Genomic DNA, 23,994 nt, shown 5'->3' with positions numbered 1-23,994 from the left:
TCGTTTCCGCAACAACTAAAGTTTGAACATGTTACTTTTGAATTCATAGGAGTCTTTTCACAACTATTAAAAAAAAAAAAAAAAAAAAACAGGAGGAGGAAGAAAAGAGAAAAGAAAAGAAAAGTGTTTCAAGGAAGATTCTGAACTAGTTTCTTGAATTATAAACTAAGTTCATATTCAGTGCTGAAGAGTACTAAGTTCGATTCTCGTTCTAGTTCGCGTTAGTCTACACAGCATAGTTATCGGTAACTTTAAACAAATCAACTAAAAGCGAACACAAAATTAAAACCAAATTAAAGAAAATTTAAAATCTTTTTTTCCCCTCTCATAATCACGAAATGATATTCGCAATGATTACGATTTTCGAAACAATCTTTTTAAAAAAATATTTTTTATGATTTAAAGCAAATAAATGACTTGTAATTGTCTTGAACGCAAGTGTTCAGAATACCTGGAAGATATTAGCTTAGATCCATTATTTCAGAATTAAAATGGGAGCTCCCTCGTTGCTAAGCGGTTAGCGTTTGGCGTAGGAGACCCGAGTTCAATTCCCGACAGAAGAACATGAAATTCGGATTCCACTGTAAGCTGTAGGTCTCCGTCTAATATAGCTTCGCTACTGAACGAAAAGCTAAAAAACAATCAAACTAAATCAGAATTACAAAGCAAGATTCCAAAATTGCAATTCTTTTCAAGTTTTAGTAATTTACCTGAAATTATGAAACAATGTACTTGAGAAAAGCTTAACTGTAGAAAAACCAATCGCTGATGTGGAAAATAATTCAATGCCAGTTTCGCTCTTATGTGTGGGCCCTCTACTGCTGATCTATTACGAATACGGCCTATGTTCAGTGTCTATGACATGTTCAGCAGGTTCCAAATACCAATATAATTTCTGGTAATTATTTTGTAAATGAAACTCATTATTTTGTATAGAGTTTGAATGAGATTTTTTCTGGTTTAAACAAACAACATGCATACAGTTTAAATTATTTTGTTTTAACAAATTACTATAATGTGATGATAAAGACCAGGGGCGTCATTTAAAGCGAGAAATGGTCTCTTTTATCCCTTAATTTGAGATATACATATTATTTTTATCCATAATTATAGCAATGCACCAATAAAAACAGTTAAACTCTGTTTGAACTAATATTGGTGGATTATTTTGCTGCCCCTCCCTAAAGCAAACTCTGAAAAAGTACTGCTGGGAAAGATATTGATAAAGAAAAATTATCAATGCCTCGGTATGCACAATATATTCCAGGAAAAGTGATTATGTAACATATTGGCTGCCTTTTAAAAATAACATTATTCATTACATTAGACAGAGTAAATACATTTCAGTATTTACAAGCATATAGGCTACTGGAAATTCTTTCTTGAAAACCACTGGGTTAAGAAAAGATCACAATACGAAATATGTATTTCAAAGGTAAAAAACTAAATTAACACTAAACCTAGGGAAATTACTTGCCATAATTCAAGCGCAGATTTCAAACTTAACGAATTAAGAATTAGGGGAATCGTTTCGAGTCAAGAGTTTGTAGATTTGAATTCGATTTTATTTGATTTTGAGTTTACTGTTCCTTTCAACAGCAAGGCTATATCAGATGTGGACCTATAGCTTAACGTGGGATTCGAACGACATGAGCTCCTGCTGGGAATCGAAGTCGGGTCTCCTCTGCGCGTATACTAATCTTTGCAGATTTGGAGTGGTTATAAAAGCAATAAAGGATAATTTAAGTTTTAAGAAAAAACATTTTGGACTGATGGGTAGAAATCGAAAAACAAAAAAAATTGAAATGTGAATTTTCAAAATATAATATAAATTCTATAGAATTTGTCTGATTCGTCTCGATTCAAGTAGCCGTAATATGTTTATTTTCTTTGTCTACACAGCAACGAATTATTATTATTAGAAAATTATCTGTCTAGGACAGGCGCGCACCTAGAAATTTTTGTTGGAAGCGGCCCAATACTACAAGCGCTACGTATATTTAATATTGAACGGGTATTATTCTGCCCCCGAAAAGATGATAAGTAATTGTAAAACACTTCCACCTATATATTTTTTTTTTTAAATGGTTGAACTACATTGTTTTTGCAAGATAAAAAGTACAGATGAAGTGTAAGATCAAATTTTCATGCTACATCAATCATTTCCCTTTTACACAAGTAGCTATAGTTTTAATAAGAATGTGTACAAGGGTATGTTGAGTTAGGAAGTTCCGGGGGTCTGGTTCCGGTGGACTCCTCCCATGGATGCACCCCCATATCTAGGCATTTACTTGATTGATTGATTCATTATTTTATTGATTTATTGGAAATTAAGATTCTTTCTCGGTATCTGGACTGTACGACACTAGACTTGTCTACAGGGAATGGTGTGGAGCACATAACCTTCACAGATTCTAGAATAATGTTGTTATTTGTAATATACATATATTTTTTGTTTGTTTAAGTTAAACGTCCCTTTTCAGCACCGAAATTGTACGAGACTTGAACCTACGAGGTAAGGTGGAATCCGAAACATTATAATGCGTTCAATAGTCATATATCGAAAATCGAGCCCGGGACAAAGGTGCCCGTACTAGCGACTAGACTAGCTGAGAGGATAATAGTATAAAGAGACTAATATTACATATTGTATGTTCACATCCTGCTACAAGCAATAATTTTGTTTTTATTTGCATATCCATCCACTAAATGTCAGGATAACGTATTCAGAAAGATTAAAAATGTATGTAAGATGACGGAACTGCAAATTCTCATAGATGACCCAGAAGAACAGTATGTAAATAGTATAAATGTTTATCACATTTGTAAACATTAAGAATAAGTACGGCCATAACTCATATTCCAGATTTCTAGTATCACAAACGAGATTTAATGCTTGCCTTTCACTTTGCGTAAGACAAGGAAGTGGCCTTGACAATGAAATGTTTCAGACAATGCCGGCCGGCATTGGTCAACCATTTCTCAGTAGCTGCAGGGAACAGAATAATATTAAGAGGGATAATAAATTGTCAGCTAGAGTTGAATCCTATTTGAATCCGGATCCCTGCAACGAAAGGCAAGTTAACCTAGCTCCGTGATGAACTATTTCATATCGTTTTGTAGCTACTTTTCCCGATTACAAAAGAAGAAGAACAAGAAAGTACATGCAACAACTGGTTATCAAGGTCATGTACTAAATAGGTTAAGCAGAGTCTTGGGGACGCTTTTTTCAAGAATTTGTTTTTTCTGCTCTTTTGTCCGTTTTCGTGTACTATGTGTTCAATACTAAATCCTTTCGTAAGAACTGCTTCAGGGTTAAGATAATAAAAGTCTAGGATAGATTGTGTATGTCAGCATTCTTTTGTATTGCTAAGGTCCGCGGTGGCTCAGTGGTACATCGTTCACCTATGTTGCTTGGGGTCCCGGGTTCGATCCCAGCCCCCGCCAAGTGAACTTTGTGGTGGACAAATACCGTGTGCGTGGGTTTCCTCAGGATTCTCCCGTTTCTTCCTATTTCTTCATTCCACCGTCTCCTTTAGCCTAACCGGATAACCGTTGGACGTAAAACTCAAAGATGTCATGATGTCTTTTGTATTGCTATATCTTAATTCAATTAGATAGTGCTGTTTCGTTTGAGTGGGTGAACACGGATACGATCCCTTTTGGATTAGGAGGAATTAGATTTCTGGGATTTCGGCATCTATGGCCATTTAGCCCTCACATATATGAGGGATGACGTCCTTCAGAGATCACACTACACGATGAAAGGGAAGGAAGAAAGGCTTGGGGAAGGAAGGAAATAGCCTGGGACCATTATGCTAGGTACCTTCCTGGCATTTGCCTGATGTGAATGAGGGAAACCCAGATATCCTCACTCAAGATGGATGGCCTGAAAAAGCTGTTAAACTTTTTTGACCGAGTGTCCCTACTGGGAATCAAACCCGGGACCGCTCGCACCAAAGGCGTGAACGTTAGCGACTAAGGTACACGATCCGTTTTGCTACCACAATCTCTTACATGCCAATCCAGGTTGTGTTTCATGTCCCATTTAACAATGAATTATGTTCTTCATAATCTCATAGGGGCACGTCGACTCAGTGAAAGAGCGCTAATTTCTGGTGCGAGAAGTCCTTGGTTTGATCCAGCGCGTTAACTTAGATTTTTTCTGGGGCGGGGGGCAAACATTAATATTTAGGACCCATAGTCTTAAGTTATGTTGTTAAAGTGGGCTCCCCTCGAAGGCGGGAAGCTTCCCTGGGGGAGCAGTATTCCCTTGCACCCCCACAAGTTACGGTCTTGGTTGGATACCTAGCGATGCAAATTTGTGGTGGAAGAGGTGCATCATATTAACTTACTTTCAGTAACCATCTGTCTTCTTTAGAAAGTTTAAGATACATTAATTGATACGGATATTGAAATGTGGAAGTTGAACAAAATTTTCTCACATCGCATTATTTAATTATATGTACAAGGAAATGACAACTAACTTTAACAAAATCGATTGAATTACATAAACAAGTTTTGTATTGTTTTTAGTATTAACAGATTTCTTTTTTAAAAAAATAAAAAATAAATAATTAGAATTTCCTCCAAATATGAAATATTAACATATTCCCTTAACCATTTAGATTGTTGAGTGTAAGATTATTTGCTAAAATTACATAAGATTATTCATAAACATGTATCCATGTTAAAAACTTTCAAAGGACAAACTATCTCGACGGGGGAGATGTAGTAAATTCTAAAATAAAAATTAGTATTTTTTTTATAAAGAACCAATATTATTAACAATGAATCGCATAATTTTTTCTACTACAATTGGTTGTAATTTTGCAATTACTTCGAGAACCAAATTTGCCACTGGTTTATTATATATTCTATTAGTTCTAAAGATCTTACAATAAGTGTCACATAGTGAAGTAATAGCATCAAATTTTCCTTGTAATTAGCTGATTTCGGTTAATTGGAACAGTTTACCTACTTATAAGATTTCTTTCTGCAGTGACAACAGGTTATCTAAATTATTATCGCTTTTCATTGCTTTAACTCTTGTATTTCATTAGAAAAGATCATATCCATTATATAATTGAGAATTAGAATGATTAATTTCATTCTATAGTTTCCATGAATTTATATATATCTATGTCGATTTCAATACAGACAGCATATATCAGGTATAGAAAAACTACATTAAATAAAACGTGTCCTCGAGACATTTGTGTGACGTAACTAGTAGGTTAATCATCGCTCTTCAACATTCAATTACTATACAAAAAAGAAAAAAGAGTAAGAAATAAGAAACACACATACATACACACACACACACATATATATATATATATATATATATATATATATATATATATATATATATATATATATATATATATATATATATATATATATATATATATATATATATAATTGCTGTAAATAGAAAACAATTTTTACTCACTTTTAAAGGATTGAATACAACCTTCCATCCACAGGCGTTGCTGCTATGGTTCTTCCATAATGGTTTCCAAACTTCAGAAAAAAAATCCGTCAATATAGATATTACTTTTATAAATAATCATGAAACACTAACAATAAGAAATGCACTAACATATAAATACACGGTCACAAGATTATGCACTTTGGTGGCACTAAATTTCAAATTGTCACAATAAATATGCATTACATACGTACACTGTGTAAGTAAACTAATACTAAGGTAAGCATTGATTATTATAAAGAATGTGACTCTTCTTAGTTAAAAACTGCACACAAACACACCAAGTGACTTGTATTAACTCGATCGGTGTCTGCCCTCGCATCCTATATTTATCAACTCGGCTGATGCAACTCGTCTTCACTATGCCATCACTGAAAGATTCTCAAAACAAAAATTATTTTTCTTGATTTTTGTCCGTTATACAAATATATTTTTATTATGAGCACTTATAACTAATAGTTAGAAATGAAATATATACAAAAATTATATGAAAAAAGCTTTATTACACTTAAAATTCTTATTTTTTATTGGTCACATGCATAGTGACATCCCAAATACAAGTTGCATCATCCAACTTCTCGTAGCTGCGTGTCGGTCTCTTACAAGAACTTGAACTCGTTCTAAGCATGTTTATATAAATCAATGAAAGAAAGCATATATACTGTATTCGGGTGTGGTATTATAGCCAAGTTTGAGAGTTTTAGATTCCATTCATTTCTTCACATGCGGGACACGTGGTTTAGTGGTAGAACACACACCTCTATTGGAAAGGAGCCGTGGTTCGATCTCTAGCCATACGAGATTTGGTAAAGAACAATTGAATTCCTGGATTTTCTAGCAAGTCTCTCGTTTCCTCACACACTATCATTTTACCAATTCTTTCATAATCATTCCCTTTCACCAAAGAGCTACATGGCTAACCTAAGCGTCTTTGAAGCAGGAGATCTGGGTTCGATTCCAGGTGGGATTTCACGTAGTTTGGATCGAAAGTTAAGCTTTAGGTCCACGTCTGATATAGTCTTGCTGCCGTGAGAAACTCTAAACTCCATTTAACTCAAACTTTCTTTGGGGCTACCGTGGCTCAGTGATAGAGCTTTCTCCTTTGGTGCATGGAGCCCTTGGTTCGATCCCAGCTAGCACAAAGTGAGTTTCGTGGTGGAAGAACACCGTGTGCGTGGATTCTCCCGTTTCCTCCCATTTTCTTCATTCTACCATTTCGTTCATTTCTCATCATCATCGTTTCCTTTAACCTAACCGGCATAACAATGGAACGTAAAACTTAAAACTTTAATTTCATTTCATTTTCAAACTTTCATTAAACATTCTTCTTCTTTAGCTTACAGAGCGTAATTGTGAGATGTAAAACTAGATATTTCATTTCATTTTCCTTTTTCCATTTAGTTATTAACAACCAGAAGAAGTAGCGTATTACTGTAATGTGAAGAGAGTTTGGGTATCGAAAGACAGTTAATTGTACTGGGTGTGCGGGAAGTAAGGAACTCCTGTAAATTATTTATAACTTTTGAAACTATTAATGGACTTTTATTCAATAAAATATAACTGATAAAGTGGTCAAGATCTACCCACACGGTTATACTTGATTTACTTTATTTTTCAATTATTTGGTGTTAGATATCTAATAATCGAGTGGCGTTTAACACTACACAAGTGAGCTTATTTGCCCACATGGTACAGAATATGGCGTTCTGTGATAGTAGTGATAAGGTAGTGGCGAAGCGTGCATAAACCTCAGTGCCATGAGACTATCAGTGCCATTTTAAACATCTTCGACTTAATATAACCATAATTTCAACACCTAAGAGTTGGACACCTAGAAAAAATATATTTAAAAGTTGCAGCGGAAGCTTTTTTTTTTTAAAGTAATTAATAATTTCACAGGAAAACAGTATTAGAAAATGAAAATGTGAAACAAAACATTTTTTATTCTGTAGTTCGAAATATGGTAAAGCGTGTTATATAATGAACTTATAATTATCTACATAAATGAAAATGAAAGTAACTATGTTTGTGACTTAATAACTCTTGAACCCCCCGACCGACCTCGATCAAATTTTCAACATAGATGAGGTTCGAGCCTGGGATGGATTTTATCATTTTACTTTTGACGGTGCAACTTAGAAGAAGGTGAGATATATATATATATAAAAATGATCGAAAATGAATCCATAATTTTCGGGGTCGTTGAGATGAACAGTGACACTTCCTATGCTGTTTAACCCAAATTCAGCACCGCAACTTGGGGGAGGGGGAAATATATAAAAATAATCGAAAATGACCGATATCAGATAACCCTTTAGTAAAAGGTAATTGACTAACGGAACATATTATTTTTTCTTATTTTAACCCAGAGAAGCAGGTAATTGACGCTAGTATTACAATAATACTTAATTATGACGTTTTGTAGTGATAAAATATCTGTACCATAATACTCACATTAGCTCAATAATTACTGAAGTCATTTACTCATATTATTATTCGAATCCTACTTGTCTGAAGTCCATATTGCACTCAATCAGTAAGAATTACTAAGTAACTATGAAAGTTATTACAACTATACTGTATTTCTTAAGATTGAAACAGGTGAGCAAAATACATATAACGTACCTAATAATGACAAATTTTCCTTCCTAAAGCTCCTTCAACATTATACATGTAATAAAAAAATCGGCATAATGTTTTTTTGTTCTGAAAACGGGAAAATTCTGATAAAAGGAGACACGTAGTTGTCTTACTTCGACTAGTCTGTGTACCAAACTAGCATTACCTCTCCATATTCTTTTCAAAGGAGGTCAATCTTTCTCCTATAATTCTTGATGGTAATGGAACTTCCACAGACAAAATTTAACTCCATCGTTAGTACAGTTCATCTCACGTGGGAGGTTAGTTCACATCCTCTAGTGGATTGAACTGTGAACAGTTTTTGGCTTCATGTGAATACCTGAACCAATCAAACTTTTACTCTGACCCGTATAGTGGAGGGACGATCACTTCTGAGGAAATGTTCCAGAGATACTTTATTGTCAGTTTGGAATTGCCCTAGTAATTCCCAATAACCCTTGTGTCACTCTACTACAAGATCCACGAACGACTCGCCCGTATCTCAGTACTTGTATCAGTAAACACGTTTTCTACTGTAGTAGTAAACGCTGAGATAAATTTCCAATTAACTTTTTTTTTTACTGCAAACTTAAATGAAGTTAATGATAATTCCCTCCGGTTTTCGAACATATAAATTTCAAACAACCAGGACAGACACAGCAAATGTACTCATGTAAATAGTTGCAGAATTTATCCAAGAAACTTACATATCTTACAAGAGTTCAATATGAGCACCTCCGGTAACTCGACAGACATCAACACTGTATTTGAGCTCTTGTCACACACGTTTAAACATGTGACAATCGGTATCAAAGAATGCTTCCGTGATTTTCTATCACAAGCCCGCACGAATTATTTTGTTTGTAATTAGATACTTTAGTCAGTGGTGCCCACCCCCCCTTACGTTCATGACGCACCCCCCAATTGTCTATCCGTAGGTGTTCTTCCATGAAAAAATCTTCTTTTCGATTAATTTTACCCCCCCCATCAAACATATTTATATAGATTTTTACCCCCCCCAAATATTTCAATGACGCAGTTTGCGTCATAGCCCCCCTTGTGGGCACCCCTGCTTTAGTGTAGTGGTTCTCAACCTAATTCCTATCACGACCCCAATTTAACATATCCACTTGCCAGCGTCCCCCTTGTAATTTTTGGTTTGTAATAAGCTTGTGAGGGATTTTTAAAATACCTCACGATAAGAAAAGCTTGGCTAAGAGAAGAATATTCTAGTCTGGTATCAGCTGCACCAAAAGTAATAATTCCATTTGCTACATCGTACGGTACCTGTGCGAAAGTATTTTTTTCTTCAATGGTAAGCATTAAAACAAAGACAAGAAATCGCTTATCAGTTGAAAATGACTTAATAATGTGCGTATTACATAAGGAGAATCGGGCACTAGCCCGCGACAATCTGTCAGCTTTATTCTTTTCCGACATTACATGTGAAATTGTGTACATGAAATTATTATACAGAATATGGGCAATTGGGTACAAATATGGTACACGACAGATATTTTTCTTAAAACAATACACAACAGCGAGGTTGTCACAATAGATATGCGGCGTGTACTCCGCATGTAATACAATGGCGATAGCCGTCGCTAAGTACTCCATAATAAAGATGGGATAGTCCTGAGAAATCTGAACACCCAAGATTGGCTCTCCTGTGTGTGTGGTCACCGCTAATGACGAAGGCGTTACATGCACATAGAGAAACATCCCCGGAACATCATCGGACCAAATCGTCTGAGGGCGAGAAGTGACTGTAGAAATGGTAGTCTGCACGAATGGAGAGGCTCCTTGGTGCAGCACAGCATGTGCCACGGATTTGGACAACGAAGACACTGGTGTGATCCAAGTAACATATCCCGCCAACACCTGTCGAGCATGCTGTACAAGTTTCTACATACACATAATGTGGTAACAAAATATTTTTCTCTTTGTGCTGGACAAATATTATGTGCGTGGATTTTCTCGGGGTCCTACGTTATCCACCAGTTTCTACAATCCCTTATTTCGTTCATTATCATCATTATCGTACCCTAGCCTCGGTGCAGAGTTGTGGAACGCTAAAATATTAGTAAAAAATTCTTGTGAAACTTCGTAAATAAATATTCGATTCCGACAATACACAGAGTGTATTTTCATTAGGGATTCCCGATCTTTTCTATTGCTCACAAATCGGACAAAGACAAGCAGGTAAAAAAAAAAAAGTTGCAGTCCCTTAAACTTCTAGTTTCCCTATAGAAATAATATAATAAGAAAATAATTGTCCCCGGCAACTTTCGCCAATATTAAACTGTTTTGACGGAATATGGTGAACTTCTTTATGTGATGCTTCTTAGTCGTTCCAACAGCTTAGAGTTATTTTTTAAAGAGTTTAACGTCCCACAATTATGTTCCGAGGTAAAGGAGGACGGTGGTGACAATAACGAACAAAATGATGGAATGATTAAAGTGGGAGGAAACAGAAGAGCCACAAGGAAAACACGAGATAATTTTCATTTTAAAAAAATGATTTACGAAGTAATATGGCACTATTTTCATTGACATTTTCCAGTCAACCCTACTCCATAGATTTAAAATCAGTGAAGAATAAAAGAGAGGATTTACCCAACCACTACCATCATCCGATATTTAAAAAAAAAAAAAAAGAAAAAGAAAGAAAGGAAAGAAAGTCCACGGTAATTTTCATAATAATTATTCGATTTTGTTACAGTATTTGTGTATTTTCTTTTAGAATTTCCCATAATCCCTAGTGCTTAGGGTTAAAATCAGTCACGAATAAGCGGTGAATTTAGCCCCAAAATGACATATTGTTTCCCGATGGAGGACCAGCTTCTTTACCTACTTTTTTGCAATATTCTCCTCAGATTTGGTCGTTTCATGGTTCCATACGTTAGATTAGATTAGGTTAGGTTACCAATTTTTAATTCACACAGTATTGCCGAGCGAGCGTTAGCTAGTGAAGGTGGATCAGAGCCCCGCAGGGCACGTTGTTTTCTGTCTTCGTTACAAATAGTTTACTTTGTTTTCCCACATAAGCACTTTCATTTACCTTTTCGATTTGTACATGTTCCCTACGATATTTTGATGAGTAATTGAACATCGAGAGAAGAGTATCAATTCACTTCTCCTGTAAACCATCCTGTTTTTTTCTTTTACTAATTTTGGTCCACTATCTCGAAACTGTTACCCCAAAATGAGATGTGAATTACCTCCACTGTAAGAGAAATAGAAAATTTGACACTTCATAGTATCTAATATGTGTGGTCCCGAATTCAACCCCCGAGTGTGGTGGTCAGTGTGGCTCAGTGATAGAGGCGTTCACCTCTGGTGCGTATGGTCCATGGTTTGATCCCACCCCGCGCCAAGTGGACTTGATGATGGGCAAACACCCTATGCTTGGGTTTTCTTCCGTTTCTTTGAACTTGATTCATTCCACCATCGCATTCATTTCTCATCATCACTGTCTCCTTTAGCCTAGCCGACATAACCGTGGGACCTAAAACTGAAAGATTTCATTTCATACAGCTTTGGCGCTAACAAGGAGCGTTCAACTTTAATCAATGAATTAAACCGGAGAGTACGGAATGTGTTTTTTGGACTTACCAGATTGGAAACTGCTTCTTTCTTGCTCTGCGGTGAGTATAAGCGGATTCTTGGCAATACTCTCAGAAACCTTAGCAGTCAATTTTCCTAACGTTGAAGATTGCATTTATCTAACATAATAATCAACTGTTTTAGTTACACGCAAAATTCAATCATTTTTTTTATATTAATACATGTTAATACACTATAGAATTTTCCGAATGATAATTTAAAGCAGTGTCTGTGGAACTCAATTGTTATCTTTGTCAGGAGTTAGGTTTTGTGTGTGGCATCCTCAGGCAAGGTTACTAGTAGGAACTGGCGTCCTCAGGTTGGGGCCAGGTGCCTCAGTGGTAGACCTCTTACGTCTGGTGTGTAGGGTCACAGGTTCGACACCCGGCCAAGTAAATTTGAGGTGGGCTACGTTGTGTCTGTGGGTTTTCTCGGGGTATTTCCGTCTCCTCCCAATTTCTCATATTACAAATTCTTCCATTATCATTCACTTGCTTTTAATCATCGTCTCAACTATCCTAAGGAGCATAATCGTGGGACGTTAAACTGAAAGATTTCATTTTTAACATCGAGGTTATGAAGTGCTGAACCTACTATTCACATGCAGTATGAACAGCGACCAGGGCTTAGAGGAACATTGTGGTTTAGTGGATAAAGTCTCTTTATAGTATAAGGGAACCCTAGTTCGATTCCAATCACGTAAGTTTGTGGTGGACAAGATCGTGTGGGGTTTCTTCAGGATTTTGTCGTTTATTTCCACATTCTCATTCCACCAATTCTATCAAAATAATTCACTTTCATTACTCGTTCGTCTCCTTTAGCCTACAAGGCATAACAATCGGACATAAAACAAAAAAAAAATCATTTAATTTCATTTTACGGTCAGAGGGCTTGAATCCGGTGCATAGGCAATAGACCATCATTCAGGATCACACTTCATACTGCACACTGAGAAAGATCCGTTTTTTGAACATCGGTATACTGCACATATATACGGCATCCATAAGTTTATTACGGAAATCAGTACGGAGAATAAGTTATCCATATGCTACATATTTTTTCTTCTTAGATGTTACATCATATCGTTGCTGGATATCTGGAATATAACAGTCTTCCGTATATTGCATACGTATACGTATGTTACCTACGTCAGCAATATGTTATGTACGTCCATCTGTATGTGAGACCCTCACCGCCTACATACTATACATTCCTTTTTTTATACGGAAAGTACGTATAGGTAAAACACTTTGCACGGAAAGTATTATAAAGCGTACGTTCTCAGCTATACGTTTTTTGCAGGATGTTACCTATAGGCATACATTAAAAAAAAATCTGACCAAAGCATATACTGTTTAATAAATAATATCGTTACAGTTTCGGCCAAGTATCTTTGCCTTCATCAGGCACATTATAAAATACAATCTCTAAGACTACCGCTTTTATATCTCAGAAAGTGAGAGGAGGTGATATCTAGGAACCAATAAGATTCGTACTTTCAATTTTTAACAATGTTTAACCGATTTGCAACTTTTAATGATAAAACTTTCAGTTTTAAGAACCTCAAACTTTTCATTTCGCTAATTGCTATTCAATACACCTGTGTTACCTTTTTTCCTTTTTGCTTTATCCAATATTCTTGTCCATATATTATGTATATTTAGTCCATTATCCAGTTCGTAAGCATGCAAATATGCAATGCAAATATGCAATCAATTAAACATTATTAAAAATGGAAGTATGAATTTTATTGGTTCCTAGATATGACCTCTTCTCGTTTTCTGAGATATATAAGCGGTAAACTTAGAGATTGCATTTTATAATGTGTCTGATAAAGATAAAGATAGTTTGCCGAAACTGTAACAATATTATTCATTAAACAGTATATGCTTTGGTCAGAATTTGTTTTTTTATTTTATACAAGAAGTTCCAAAGCCAGAATGAGTACGTTAAGTCCAAAAACTACAGGATTTACGCATGTAACCTACTTTTTTACATAAGTCACATTCGTTTTTTCTCTGTGTAGACAAGTCGTTCCTCACCATACTACTTCAACTCCAAGAGATCTAGTTTACAGCTACCACACCAGCAGTACCGATAGGTTTGTCACGGGTATACTACTATAACAATACGAAAATAATGCATATTATGTATAAAATCCTATGTACGCCAATATGTAAGTAAAATAATTTACAACAACTGTATGCCTGATGATAGAGCTTCTTCCTTCCATTAAGTTAATCTTGTCCTATAATTTTCTTTTCCATCAACAAACAGATTGGTTATTAAAAGTCAGGTTTGCATGCATGATAATACTAGTTCACGTAGTAATTTATGTCATACTTCGTTAGCCGCTATACAATTACGACTTCTTGTGTAACAAATGGTAGCCTTAGGGAAGGTGATCTGAAGACTGATCGTCAGCTGATTTACCATTTAATATGCTCTGATGCAGCCATTATTTATGATCAAAACTACAGAGAACAGCAGACACGCGTTGTAATGCAATCAATCTTCTGATCATTATAAATGTAATTTGTATTTATGCGTAGGTGGGTACAAGTGCAGTGTTTATGCAAAGTCATTTGATATCATCTTTATTTTTGAAATTGCTTTTAGACGTATTCGGTAGGACTAGAATGAAGTCATTAGATCAATAAGAAGTGATGTAAGTCAATTTGATTATTTTTTTAATCAATCGGCGTTATTCAATTTAGAACTTATCACTCTAGTCATCACTTAAGGTAACTATCGAGGGGCACTGTGGCTCAGTGGTAAAGTGCTTATCTCTGGTGTATGGGGTACCTGGTTCGATCTCCGGCCAAGTAAGTTTGTGGTGGACAACATCGTGTCCGTGGGTTTTCTTAAGATACTCTCATTTTCTCATTCCACCAATTCTTCCATTATCATTCACTTGCCTTAATCATCCGTCTCCCTTAGCCTAATGGGCATAATTGTGGAACATAAAACTGAAAGATTTCATTTCATTTTTTTAAAAAAATGTAACTTTCAACCTTCAAATACTTTGTATCTTGTTCCTACCATTATATGGAAACAATAAAACAATATAAAAAACGCTGAAAGAATTAACCAAAATTATGTAATTCACCAAGGAGAATCTACTTAACACTACCAGTATTTAGTGAAAAGTATGTGTTAATTTCACTTATTGTCATTCTCATTATTGTTGGAAGTAACTACTCATAAAACCGTTTGAAAACAACTAAAATTTGTCGTCACTCATTGTTTTATTTAGGGAAAAGGTAAATGTTGAATTTTGAAATGAAATGGTGGAATGAAGAAAGTGAGAGGAAACGGTAATGATGAGTCATGAATGAAATGGTGGAATGAAGAAAGTGAGAGGAAACGGGAGAATCCCGAGAAAACCCACGCACACGGTGTTTGTCCACCATAAAGTTCACTTGGCGGGGTCTGGGATCAAACCCGGGACCCCAAACACAAGAAGTGAACGCTCTACCACAGAGCCACCGCAGCCCTAACTGCATATTGCTCACAATATCCATTAACATACCATTTACAATTATTATACCATTAATCAACTGTTTTCACTTATTTTACGTTTTACACATGTTATTTATACATTACATTTATAGTTTGTCCGAGTTCTGCACTATACATTCAGAAGATTTGATGTTGTGCGATCTGAAGGGTGCACACAAGTATTATTCAGGGGCAAATTTTGATGCGTTAGTGAAACTGTTTGCGCAACCTCCTTCGCACTTGCATAATGGACCACAATTTCTTGGAGTTCGATGACATTTGCAATCACTCTGACAAGCTGCGGAACAACTACAATGCAGTAGAAGTGAACACCTGTTGCTTGCGTCCCGTAGGTCAGTCAAATGTGGGATCAATATTTCAGTTGGAGCACTTCATTCCCAGCCCCAGTTAGTTGGGTCAGGGATGTCTGGTACTTTTGAAAGAGATTGTCCCCAAATAAAGGCAGCAATAAGTAAAGCACGCTTTGTATGTTGGAATAATGCATGCTGTGTCGGTGAAATAGAATCGGGTGGTTTCAGGCTGGGTTTAAACAGTTTAAACGAAGCTGGAAACATTGGCAAAGCAATGTTTCGAGATTCCTTGCGTGACAGAATTGAAAATGTCCCGAAGCCCTTGTCAGACATCATTTCTAAGCCTAAGTTGTACACTTTTAGCAATCGTCCACCTGCGGATCTCAAAATGGGCTCCAACAAATTGTCATCGGCAAAGGTAAATTCAGCTCTTATTACCAAACTCCTTTTATCTCTGCAAGCACGACCTGATGCTGACATAGATTACTTCTTTAGACAAGAGAAGCAGCGAGAATCACCATCTTTATGCAGTAACGGGAAACTGATATTAGGCAAAAAATCTACTTTTCTTACCTGTCTGCCAGAATTACCTGCTCCTGGGCACTCCTCAGCAGCCAAGCAGGCGTAAGTGATTTTGCTATATATGTCAGCAATAATTCACCTGGTCAAACCCCAGCGTGCTACTCTGTTTGAAGACTACACTAAAATGCATTTACTGCCATTTTTGGAGAAACAAACAACAAAACATACAACTCGGGTTTATGCAGTGTGGGATAGATATCTGAATCCAAGTCTCAAGTCTCGAACTAGCATAAAACGTAGTGAAACTGGAGGACGAAGAATTAGTCTCACCAAAGATACCAATTCCTAAGGAAACTGAATGACAGAACTTTTTAAAGGATTCCCAGAATAAGGCTGAGCTCTACCAGTTCCTTAGTGAAGAACTTGTGAAACATACCAATGCTGCAAAGAATTTGTTGCTTACAACAAAAGAAGACCAGGTGTTTAGCAACAGATTAACAGACATAATTTCCATGTCGTCATGAAGAAACGGATACACGGCTCATGCTCCATTTACATCATGCTTCTGAGCAAGGGCATAGAAAAGCCTATATCCGGACAGTGGACACCAATCTTGTTGTCCTAGGAATCTACTATTTCAACCAGATGAATCTGACAGAGTTGTAGATCGGCTTTGGATCAGGAAAGGCATTCAAAGAGATTCCAATCCATTATACTTGTGAATAGTTGGGATTTCGACGATGTCAGGCACTACCCTTCTTTCACGCCTACACAGGATGTGATTTAACGTCGGCGATGCTTGGGATTGGTAAGATGACAACATGGAATGTTTGGTTTAATTCCCCTGAGATTATTGACACTTTCATTGCCATTACCCAAAAACCAAGTAGCCTCACACTTGAATCTAGTCACATGAAACGTTTGGAGCGTTTTTTGGAGCGTTTTGCGTACTTGTACAGCAGAAATTGTAGTGTAGTCTGTGAATGAGGCAAGGAAAGTTATGTTCATACACAGCCTGAAGCCAGTCGATTCTATTCCACCGATACAGCAAGCATTATTCCAACATGCAAAGCGTGCTTTACTTACTGCTGCTTTTATTTGGGGACAATCTCTTTCGAAAGTGTCAGACATTTCTGACCCAACTAACTGGGGATGGGAATAGAATACTAAAACTGAAATGTGGATCCCATACTGGACTGACCTACCGGACGCAAGCAAAGGGTGTTCACATCTACTGCATTGTGGTTGTTCCGTAGCTTGTAAGGGTAATTGCAAATGTCGTCAAACTACAAGAAATTGTGGTCTAATGTGCAAGTGCGAAGGAGGTTGCACAAACAGTTTCACTAATGCATCAAAATTTGCCCCCTGAATAATACTTGTGTGCACCCTTCAGATCGCATAACATCAAATCTTCTGAATGTATAGTGCAGAACTCGGACAAACTATAAATGTTATGTATGAATAACATGTGTCCAGTATAATGTAAAATATGTGAAAACATAGTTAATTAATGGTATAATAATTGTAAATGGTATGTTAATGGATATTGTGAGCAATATGCAGTTACTCACTTAGATAAAGTCATTATCACCTTAACAGTCAATTTTAATATGGCAAAAAATGCAAAATTATTATTTTATAACGCACGGGTAAAATAGGTGTGAAGCATAAGGTAGGTTTCGTGCGGCAGCCATTTTGAATTTAGGCAAACAGGCAAAAAGAGGTCAGACTCAGCTTGTTTGCGATGCTTTTGAAAATACTATCTCTATACCTAGCATCATGCCAAATTAAAAAAAAAAAACACTTTAAAGCTAGAGAAACGAATTCCGCCGGCAGCCATTTTGTTCCCCCTTCCTCTCCCGGGCCACTACCACATTCTTCGACTTGACACCTGGTATCACATGATTAGATAGCTTCTAATAAAGATATTTTCTCCCTACACGCAGCATGTCTTCAAGCAAAAACCCACGAACTTATAAATGCAGGGATCAGACAAATTTTTCTGGCTCTATTCAAGACATAAAGCACTACACTTAAGATCACAAAAAATAGGCTAGTTCCGTTAATTTTAAAGATACAAAAATGTCACATACTTCGTTTGAAAGCTCTTGAACTGTCCAACAACGTTCATTTCAGGGTAGTTTTGCGTACATGTGGTAATAAAAAAATTATTTGACTTTAAATACAAAGAGAATGGATTGAAAATACGTAATTTTGGGATTTAAGTATGCCATATTCAAAAGATGGCGTCGCTATGGCAATATACTGTAGTAAAACGAAATGTTCAATATGTTTCCTAAATATTCACTCAATCAGGAAGTTCTCAATTAAAAATTCGTAGAAGTTATAGCACTTTAAATCTAGAGAAACGTATTCCGCAGGCGGCCATTTTGTTTTTACGCAAACAGGCCAACAGAGGTCAGCCTCAGCTTGTTTGCTGTGGTTTTTGAAAACTTTATGTCTATACCTAACACCATGCAAAATTGCAAAAACTTGTCACCAAGTGCGCGATTTCACTCGATATAAGGGTATTCCCTCTCCGCTATTATACGGAAATATATGGCACAGAGTCTTAGGACCACCAGATAGACATGAGCAGCTAGAAACCGGCATCCCGTAAAGAGAACCCCACCGCTATTGTGTGTGGTTCGGCATATGGCGATCTCCCCCCTACATAGAGTAGTATGATCAGGAAATGGCGCACCTCATAGACGACAACCAAGTACGACAATCACAGGGATTTACGCCTGACGTGTATTTACCCCACAGACTATGATAATGTTTATGCCATTACATACAGGGAAAGTTCCTCTATAGGATTCATGATTGTGATCGGTTTTTTGTACAGGGGCAAACTGCTTCTCCGAAAGGTGGAGCGAAACGTCAAAATCAATGCTGCGTAGTGCCAGAATCATATACTAACTGAATGTACCAGCTTGAAATCTCAGCCTTGCACAGAAAAGACGCCAATCAGGTTGAACTGCATCAAGACAAGGCGAAGAAATCGCTGGAATCCTATTACCGTATGTAAGAGGAAACTGGAATTGCGACAATTTCCTTCTATGATATCCCTGTCAAGAGTTCGGGTGCCAGCACAATTGACTATTGTGTTCTCGGGCTTCTCAACAGGCGTCTACCCCATCGTCGAGTTCGCACCGTCTTTGGCTTGTAGAAATCCTGTGAAGAAGAATAGGATGCAATACCTAAAATCAAGCTGCAAAGCGGTCTCCTGGAATGGAATTGTCGATGGGAGACAATATTCAGTTTAAGTGACCTGCAGATCAAACATAACCGGGGTGGAAACGCAACATTTCTCAATAGAACTGAATCAACCTCTGTAGAGTAGTCCTATCCTCTAGCACTGGTTAGAGCCGTAATAGTCGGCGGCGATCAGTGTTGCCAACAAGTTAATACAAAAAGTCGCTAAATAGAAGATGAAATTACTCCAATTTTGGGTGAAAAGTCGCTAAAAAATTTTTCGTGGAATTTTGCCTCTTTCATATATATATATATATATATATATATATATATATATATATATATATATATATATATATATATATATATATATATCTGTGTGCGTGTGTGTGTATAAGATACACGATCAATTCAATCCATAGTACTATCTACGCTACAAGAACATATATGAAAGACTCATATATAACTAATAATTATTTCACTTTTATACATTTTTAACTTTACGATCAATTTTGCATTAGCGAATTCAAAAATCAGTTTAGAAAAACGAACAAAATTAAAGGTCTAGAAAAAATCTTACACACTTCACCTACTCACGCTTCTACAGATAATTTGTTTGCTATCGGTAATGTATTATTTGTGCCTCTAAACGGAAGTTCTCTAAACTAAAGGACGTTAAAGCTGGGATTGGTCTCCATTAAGAGGTAACAGCAACCAAAGCGGGAATATAGAGATAAATGTTATGTACTTTCCCACGTCGGCAAATCTGCACTGGTTCAAATAAGCGAAAGAAAAATAATAATAAACATATATCTGAATTGATTCGAGCTAATAGTACTTATTTTAGGACAAGTTATTCGTAGCACAAAAGTCGCTAGATTTGTAAGTAAGTCGCTAAATCGTCATTCCAAAATCACCAAAAAAGTCGCTAATCGGAAAAATTGTTTTTGTCGCTATCCTGGAAGGCGAATCCCCTAGATTAAGCGACTTTCCCCCAAATTGGCAACACTGGCGGTGATGCTAGAGGTGCAATGCACTACGGCACCACACTTGCTGTTTGGAGCTCATGTTACTTATTACTGAATACTTAAATTACTCTCTTACTCCTTATCTCTATTCATTTTGTGTAAGATTTGTACATTATAACTCCTATTGTTGCGCGTAAAATGCAAGAAATGTTCAAAGAGTAAAAAATCACTTAAATACTAAAATGGCTCGCATTTACAATGCACAATTTCCTGTGGATAGACAGCTTTCCCTGGACCCTTTAATGCAAAAAAAAAAGCAAAACTCACCGCCGAAATTATTCATTAATATATCATTTTGAATATGTAATATTTCTTTGTTGAAGTCGAAAGATTTAATAGGCTAACTTGTTTTCCTTCACTGTTGTTGACCGTTTATGGCTCCCAGAAACAGAGGGTCAATCATTGCTACAGCAATGGGTTCTAAGGAGAGAAGACTTCGCAGATCCAACCGCGGAACTATATATATTAAAACAGGGATGCAAATAACCACTTGCCCACTCTCCCAGGGCGAGTGGTTTATCGGTGCGGACGAGTATTTAATATCATACCGAAGATAAGTAAATGAGGGATATGGGCTGGTAGCCTTTTTTCTTGGGCTAGTAAAATTCTGTTGCTTATTTGCATTTCTGTATTAAAATCAATTCAAGGAGGTCGTTGTTATGGTTTCTGGCACGGGAACCAAGCTTTAACCGTTACATCTTCAAAATAACTCAATAACCTGCTGATTAGGGGTCTAACAAGTACCTCTGCACCGGTGCAAATTCATTAATTAGGTTTCCCCCAAATAACCTGCTGCACCGGGCCCTGAAGAGATTGTATACTCCACTGGCATTTGCTTAACCGAAATTTCATAATATTGTTCTGCTGTCGTATGATGTGCGTGACTTCAATACGACCTTTATTTATGTATTTACTTATTCTTAGTTCAATACACCCATTTATTGTCATGATACCGCCAGACATGATGCTGCAGCCAGAAACAGAATTCATGAGAGAAGAGAATATCAGTCATTTGGCTCTCCATGAGCTACGTTTGTGGCACCATTGCAGACGACACCACAGTAAAATGACACAGCAATGGACGCCATACAAAAATACCTCGTTCTAACGTATGATGTCTAAAATCTCACCATTTGTGGAAACTCTGGTCGCTGCGTAACGACCACAAATTTTTGCATCAGTCACCTTAGATCAGATAGAATAGCTACCTTTTAAAAGGAAAATGTAAGAACACTTCATGCGGCTAATGGAGGGGAGATATGAAAGTACCAGCTACCCTTCTTTCGTAATAATGTAATATAATTCTTCCTAATGAAGAGCAAATCATATAGGGCCTATATCGAATTGATAAAATGAAAGGAAATTTATATAATCTAAATCACATGAGTCCTATGTAATTTAAATATAAAAAATGTGACCAATATGGATAGTATGTAGCCTATATATAGTCCTATTAATTACCTACCTATCTTATTGACGCTGTTGTGAGGTTTCCTCTTATTTTGAAGGTTCTGTATAATACGTAATATGGAAACAATTCCAATAATAATCACCAATTTCAATGAACATGAAGTCAAAACACCAGCACTATCTGTCCTCCTTGTTGATCTAGTGGTCAGCGTGCACCCAATGTATTCGATCCCTGGTTCAATGCCTGACGAAAGAACAAGAAATTTAATTTCACAATCATTCCCTTTTATTAATCATCTGCCTCCTTTAGCCTAAAATGCAAAAACATTGGTACCATCTTTCGCTAAAATATGAGGTTCATATTAAAAGCCAATTTTTTAAAAAAAATTCAAGAAACCAACTGCAGCTCGGAGACCTCCATCATTCGTCTCTTAGCAGTGCATGAGTGCAGATTTTGTTTACTGGGTGCCAGCGCTGAGTCACAGTTAATGAACGAGTTTGTTTCTGATACTGTCGGAGGACATGAAATTTTCGGTTGAAGAGCAATGGGTAATTGTGAACTTTTTCACCGCAGCTGGACATGTGGAGCTGATACTCATCGCTAATTGAAGGGTGTGTGTATATGTGGTGATAGTACTCTTGCATAAAACGCTGTTAGAAAGTGAATACGTGAGTTCAAAGCAGGGTGAGAGAGTGTGTAAGATGACGAGTGGTCTCGTCTGGACGTCCAAAAACATCAACTGACGCTAACATTGCTCGTGTTAAAAAATTTCATCATGGAAGATAGGCGTGTTACCATGCAGGAGATTTGTGATACCCTGGGGCTAACAATGCCAACAGTAGAACTTAAAAATTACAAACTAATTGGCTTTAAGAAAAGTTTCTTCTCGCTGGATGGCACGAATGCTTAGCAAGTATCACAACACCAAAGGATTTGAATTTGACACAATTCAAAGGAGAGAGAGAGTTTCTTGAAACGTTTTGTGACAATTGGATGAATCACAAATTGCATTATTCAACCAAGAAACAAGAAGGCAGTCGATGCAGTGGAAATACACAGATTCACCTACCCACAAAAAATTCGTCAGGTGGCATCCAATGAGAAGGTGCTGTACGCTATCTTCTGGGATTTCTAAAGAGTGGTATTGTCCCATCCTGTTTCGAATGGTCATACAATTACGGGCGAGTATATTCGTACACTTTTGTTTACGTGTTACCAAAATTGACTGAGAAACGGCCACAAATGACAAATGGCAATTTTCTCCTCCACATGGACAATGCACTGCCACACCATAACCACAGTATTTAACTCTTGCCACACTCACCTTATTCACTATATTTAATCCCGAGTGACTTCTGGCTGTTCCCAAACCTCAAGGGTTCCCTTCGTAGACGCCATTTCGCCTTGGGAAGTGCTACTTTCCAGTATCTGAACCATACCCCCAAAAGATGACTGCCACATGCTACACAAAATGGACGAAGCGATGGCAACTGCGTATCAATGAAGAGGGAAAGCTTGTTTTAAAATAGACAGAGGTTAGTTCCCTGTATTTCTTTGTTCTTGGAAATTAGAACGAAACAACACATATATTGGTGTGTACCTCGTAATACAAAGAGAGTTATATTTTCCAATATTATTCCGTCTGGATCCGACACTGGGTGGAGCTAGATGTCAATTAGAACAGCACATTTGGTAATTTTTCTGAGTAGGACTTTCTCAGCTGAGTAGGACAGGACAAGTTTTCTGCTTGTTTTAGTTGTTTACACAAAATTCAAAATAAGTTACGAATTCCTGAAATGAAATTGTTTATTACACCTGTCAATAGAAGCTATGATTGATGTTTCTCTTAGCACTGAAAAAAGATGAAGAAGAGGACTCTTTGCCACTAGAATACTCAAACAGAGACTGATCTATAAACTAGAAATTTAATTTATTGATTTCTCCTCAAAGCTCTCAAATATAAAAGTGACTCTGTCTAGTTCGGTTTTATTCTCTCTCTCTCTCTCTCTCTCTCTCTTTTTTTCTGTGTGGATTACAACCAGCATTTCATTCACAGTAATTCGAAGGAGAAATTTACATTTAAAATTTTGGAATTTTACCCAGTATTTTACAAACTTATTAAAATATTGAACTAATCTTGGAATACCTTTTACTTTAGATCCAAAACTGGGAAACGACTTAATTATATGACTAAATTAATTATATGACTTAAATTATCTACAATGTTTTTTGAAACTTGTATCTTGTATTTTACAAAATTGTAAATTTAATTACAATATGAAAATGTCTGCAAAATAGTTTAGA

Source organism: Thermobia domestica, chromosome 1, assembly GCF_964235325.1.
Source record: "Thermobia domestica chromosome 1, izTheDome1.hap1.1, whole genome shotgun sequence".
Classification (NCBI taxonomy): domain Eukaryota; kingdom Metazoa; phylum Arthropoda; class Insecta; order Zygentoma; family Lepismatidae; genus Thermobia; species Thermobia domestica.
Note: the sequence above shows the minus strand (reverse complement) of the source record.